Source organism: Leptonychotes weddellii, chromosome 1 (assembly GCF_054177405.1).
Source record: "Leptonychotes weddellii isolate Sample4059 chromosome 1, ASM5417740v2, whole genome shotgun sequence".
Taxonomy (NCBI): domain Eukaryota; kingdom Metazoa; phylum Chordata; class Mammalia; order Carnivora; family Phocidae; genus Leptonychotes; species Leptonychotes weddellii.
Window position 1 is genome coordinate 64,938,755 of NC_138369.1, and position 5,844 is coordinate 64,944,598.

Here is a 5,844-nt window from a genome sequence, read left to right on the forward strand (position 1 = left end):
CAACCGTCTGAGCCGCCCCCCAGGCTCCCCTCCAAATTGTTAAATTTAAAAATAGTTCTCTTTTGATCTTTAAGGTTGCTTTTTGTTCCAAGTATCTTAGAGTCTATCTTCCCTCTTTTCAATTTTATTATTCCTTCTGTCTTTAAGCCTAGCACCCTTGAAGAGCTAACCTACCTAACACGGTCTGGACATAGACAAAGGTTAGCTCATTCACTTAGTAAATCTTTCTTGAGAGCCTACTGTATACAAAGTCCTGTTCTGGGTGCTGGATACATCAGTGAACAAAACCAATATCCCTGCCTTGTATAGTTCCTGTTGGGGGGTTTGGGGAGGGCAGGAATATACAGTAAACAAGAGACAGTAATTCCCATGGAAACAAAGCTAATTATGTCAGACAAGTCCTTTAGCTCCTAGAAGGGTGGAGATGCTATCCCCTGGTCTCACAGCCTATAAGTGTGGCACATCCTACAATGTGTGCTGTCCAGACACTTGAAAGATTCTTAACAACATAAATAAATATCTCTGTGGAGTTCCTTGGATCTTTAGTTAAAGATTTATTTATTTTTCACAATCAAATGGATTGCTATATTTAATAGGACTCTTCTTTGGTGGGTTAGAAACCTAAGTAGCTTGGAGTGGGGGTGGGAAGGGTAGCAGAGATAATTTTTTAAAGGATTCTGGGATATCATATGCTTGAAGACAAGCTGAATGATCTTAGGGACAAATGGAACCAAAAGCTCAAATGTAGCCAGCACTTTCTGTCTCACCTCTCTAGGTGTGAGCTCATTTTTTTTTCCTCTGAAAAAAATTGCACATCTCATGCTCTCATCAAGAGTATGGGATTCTTTGCCACACTGGTTTTTTTTTTTTTTTTGAAGATTTTTTTTATTCATTTGACAGAGAGAGTCACGGCGAGAGAGGGAACACAGCAGGGGGAATGGGAGAGGGACAAGCAGGCTTCCCGCTGAGCAGAGAGCCCGATGCGGGGCTCGATCCCAGGACCCTGGGATCATGACCCAAGCAGAAGGCAGATGCTTAACGACTGAGCCACCCAGGCGCCCCTGCCACATTGCAGTTTGACAAAATTCCAAGGCAGCACTCTAATTGGCCTGAGTTGGATCAGGTATGGAACCTACATTGATATCTACAGCTAAAGAATCAGGGTAACGGAAAAGACATGATCCCTATGGGCCTACTTAAGATATTCTCAGCTGGGCAGCAAGCTCAGTTTGGATATGGAAGCTATATGATGGGTTGCCGTAAGATTGGAGAACATCAGTCACTTTTCCAAGAAGTGGTACACAAGACTGAGCAGGTTAGGAGAATTATTCGAGAAAAGTGAGTAACTCCGGAGTCAAATCCCAGGTCTTCACTTTTTTTCGAGAATTTTTAAAGCTGTGTCATGAATAATGACTTAAACAGAATGTCACAGTCAAGAGTGTGTTTTAATTTGTTTTGCTGTGCTTTGTTTTGTTTTGAAACAGGCCTCAGGGATCTTTCAAATGTTATGTGCCCACAGAAAATGGGTAGTTCAGGAAGTTCTGTAATACCCACAGATAATTATCTTGAAGAACAAGAAACTGAGACATTAATGTGAAAAGTATTCTGTAAACAATGAAGGGTTTTATTTTAAAATGTCAAGGTCCCAGGAAAATAGCTCCTGAGTTTACAACCTTTGTTTTTCATTTGGTGGTGATGTGCATTATAATAGATCTCCCCCAAATAAGAATGTTTTGAATCAAATAGTACTTCTTCCTTCCTTTGTGACTCAGTCTAGAATGACAGCAGAGTTCATTTTCATTGTGTCAACTTTTCTGCCAAGGATTTGTGTAGGTTGACTAACATTTGGAAGGCTGGTAGGGCAGGAGCTGTTTTTCTGAGCTTCATCAAGTCCCTAATGCAGCAAGAGTGTGTGGGCCTCCAGATATCTTTTAATTATATAGACTTGAGATAAAACATAGTATCCAGCCCCCAACTGCATACAACAGGTCCAGTTTTGAGTTCCACACTCACACCAGTTGAAAAGTTGAACCTCTTTTCACTTGCAGTCTCTCTGCTTTCTGAAAGGGAAACTGGAAGGCCTGTGGTCAGATGCCTTCCCTGGGTCAGATCTGGCTGAGCTGTCCAGGAGCTCAAAACCTGATTTTTTTTTTTTTTTTTTGGTTTGTTTTGTGTTTATATTTTTATGATCACCTTTATTTTTTCCAACCATCTTCCATGGTCAGTGTCAGTGAAGTAAAAACCAGCTGTTAGGGCAGCCCAGACGGTCAGATCACTTGTTTTCAAGCTGGTGGTTTTTGGCACCTGGTCCCAGCATGGCACTGGGACCTTGTAGAACACTTCCGTTGTAGAATTCTGGGTGGTCTTGAGGTCCTTTCCAGGAATAAATGGTGCCAGGCATAGCACTGAAGTGAGGGAATATCAGGAAGATAGCCTTTCAAAGCCAGGGTGGTCTTTCTGATTCCAGAATTGTCCGGGGATATTGGCAGCCCCACCTACACACACCACCCCCTCCTTGGCCACACTGCCAGGGCCATGAGGATTGGTGCTAGAGAGCTACACCCCTAGTTTGATCAACACCAGCAGCCCCATCCCTCCATTAGCTGACAAACAGGCAGTTGCCTATTTTTACTTTGACTAGACTCTACTTCCGCTTAGCTCAATCACATCCTTTATAGACTTATTTCTCTTCCTTCCTCCCCCTTCCTCTTTCCTACTGTTATTTATAAATGTTAGATACTTGTTTACGGAGAGAAGAGTGATCTTTACAAGGAGCTGCTGATACAACGGCCCAGCCGACCCACTTTAGGGTGCCCACTTTTGCCATCACCCACACTTCTGCTTCTCTCTTTTCGACTGCTCCCCCTGGATGGAGGAGCCCGACAGCAGGAAGGGTGGTGACTCAAACCCAGAACCCCAAATACAAACACCCACTAATGACTCACATGCTGGAACTGGGGAGATTTGGAGACTTTCCTTTGCTGAAAAATGCAGATGCAAACATTTCCACGCACAGGAAGCCAAGCTGGCTCGTCCCGCACTGGGACTCCGCTGAGGTGGCAGCGAGTCAGGGATGTGTCACCCACCCAGACACGGGGTTTACTGGGTCAGGAGATGGAGGGCGGCCTGGACTCGAATTTCTCTCCTTCTCTCCAAATGCCTGCTGGAGAAAATCTGATGTATCCTGTGTGAGTCAAGCTGACTGTTTGTTTCTGGGGAAGGGCGTCGTAGTCCGGCCCTCCATCTTCCCTGCTGGTTTTAATTGTGATTTTAATTAGCAAGCGTGTCATCCGAGCGGAGGCGTGGCCTTTCTTCAGAACGGGAGGTTTGTGGCTGTGTGGACCCTGGTCGGCCACTCGGCTCTTCTAATGATAAAAAATAATTTTTTTTCTTTAATGCTTTTCCTTTCCACAGTTCAAAGGGCTTTACCGAACTTTAACCCTTAGGGCCCTCCGTTTATATTTAGATTTAAAAAGGAGTGAAGATGGAGATCTTTTGTGGCAAAGTGCTTTGAAACCCTGAGATGAAAGGGAACCCGTAAAGAGAAATTAACCTCATTTATTTTTTAAGCAACATTTCGCATGCGTGTGTGGACAGATGTAATTTGAGGCAACTCGAACGGAGCCTCCTCTTCACTCTGCTGGTGACCCTCCCTCCCTGTCTCCAGACCAATCGAAGGACCTCTTTTTTTCTTTTCCCTTCTCTATTATCCCAAGCCAGGGCCTGTCTGGTGGCAAGGCTGATTCAGGTTTATAACTAATGCCGGGCCCTGTCTTTAGGCACGGCACCCCTTGGTGGCTGGATTGCCCCAGGTGGAGGACTCCAAGGTTCACAACAGAAAGGAGAAAGTGAGGGGTGTGGGGCGGGAGGCTCCAGCTTGGCTTTGCTTCCATACCTTTAGCATTCCTCAGTGCATTCCTGAATTCATTAATGCACACGCTGCATTGCACGCATAAGCGCTTTGGGGCAAGGCTAATATTTAGTTGGACCACACTGGGATTACCGTGCATACTGCTAATATATTGAAATCCTCTTATATTGACTTGTAAATAATCATTGCCTAAACCTCTGCCCATGTGACATATTTTGAGTTTACCCCTGCTTCGTGAGCTAGGAGTCTTTCTTCTTGGTTTCCTACAGTGCTCAGCATTAATTCCCCACTCTGTATTTGAAACGCTTATACTACTTGATCGGGGAGAAAAATGGAAAACATCAGCTGCTTCTTTAGGCCATCAGGGCAGTGGAGGACCAGCTCGACATTTCCCTATAAAATCTATAATGAGTGCTTCTAGTAAAGTATTCAGAAGTTAAATTTTCCCATTCACTCTCTGAGGTGTTTGAACTGAAGAAGAGCACACGCAAAGATCGATGGCTGGGTGGATTTTAAAAATACCCTTCCAGGTACTGAGACTTAGTCAAAAGCTTGGTAACCCCTGGAAGACTGTGCTGGAGGCAAGGGCCAGGCCAGAGGCCCAACACATCTGTTAAGAACTAAATATTTGTGCCTCCCTTCCCCCATTCATATGTTAAAGCCCTAACTCCCAATTTGATGGTATTTGGAGGTGAGGCCTCTGGGAGGTAATTAGATTTAGGTGAGGTCATAGGGTGGGGCCCTTCTGATGGGATTAGAGAGGCCTCCCTCTCGTCTCTCTTTGTCGGTTTCTGTCTGGGTCTGACTCTCTGCCCCCCCATCCTCCCTCTTATTTGTGCACAAAGAAGAGATCATGTGAGGACACAACAAGAAGGTAGCATTCTGTAAGAAGAGAGTTGTCACCAGAACCCAACCCTGCTGACACCCTGACTTCAGACTTCCAGCCTCCAGAAGTGGAGGTCACGCTAGAGGTAGGTGCCTGTTGTTTTCAAGCGACCAATCTATGGTATTCTGTTGTGGCATCCCGAGTAGCCCGAGTCAGTGTCCTGTTCCCCATTCACTGAATTCTCAGGAAACAAAGGAGGCCAGTGTGCCTCAGCCCACCCTGTGACGGCCGGTGGCCTGGAAACAGAAAAAAAATGGTCCACTTTGCTGGTCACTAGGGATAAAGGGGAAAGAATAGAGCCTGGTCTCTGCCTTCAAGGCCCACTCCCCATAGGTGTCTTAGATTTTGACCAGTCAGAGCTCTTCTGGCGGGTGAGGGAGGGGAAGATGACACCCTGTTTTGTTTTGTTTTTTTAATAATTTTTTTGGGGGGCCTTCGTGGCTCAGTCAGTTAAGCATCTGCCTTCGGCTAAGGTCATGATCTCAGGGTCCTGGGATTGAGCCTCGTATCAGTCTCCCTGCTCAGTGGGGAGTCTGCTTCTCCCTCTTCCTCTCCCCCCTGCTCATGCTCTCTCTCTCAAATAAATAAAATCTTTAAAAAAGAAAATTTTTTTTTAAGATTTTATTTATTCATTTGCCAGAGAGTGCGCGAGAGCACAAGCAGGGGGAGCGACAGGCAGGGAGCCCGATGCAGGACTTGATCCCAGGACCTCGGGATGTGACCTGAGCCCAAGGCAGAGGCTTAACTCGCTGAGCCACCCAGGCGCCCCAGATCACACCTTGTTGAGAGTACATTCCCTACAATGACCCAGAAGACATATTCATATAACTGTGCCAGTTGAGAGTGGGATTGGGTAAGAAGTGCAGGTTGGACCTGGTACAGGGAAGGATACCCAACTTCTCTCCCCATTAAGCATGTGTCTCTCTACCTTATCCTGGGCTCTGATGGCTTTGGGAAATGGCAGATAGCCAGTTTCCTGAACTCATGCCTTCGGGTCATGTTTTCTACCTTCACTACACATTGGAATCATTGAAGGTACTTTGAAGAAGATCCTGACTTGATTGGTCTAGGATGCTGTGGGCATCAA

General features: G+C 45.7%; 1 long non-coding RNA gene across 1 annotated transcript in view; it reads right to left on the minus strand.

Moving 5' to 3' along the window:
* The window catches only part of LOC145717114 (uncharacterized), a 15,390-nt gene extending 12,281 nt beyond the window's left edge, over positions 1 to 3,109 (minus strand). Inside the window, exon 1 of the long non-coding RNA XR_014140147.1 lies at positions 2,946 to 3,109. This is a non-coding gene — a long non-coding RNA (uncharacterized LOC145717114). The remainder of the gene's footprint in view (positions 1 to 2,945) is intronic.
* Positions 3,110 to 5,844: the final 2,735 nt, after the last annotated feature.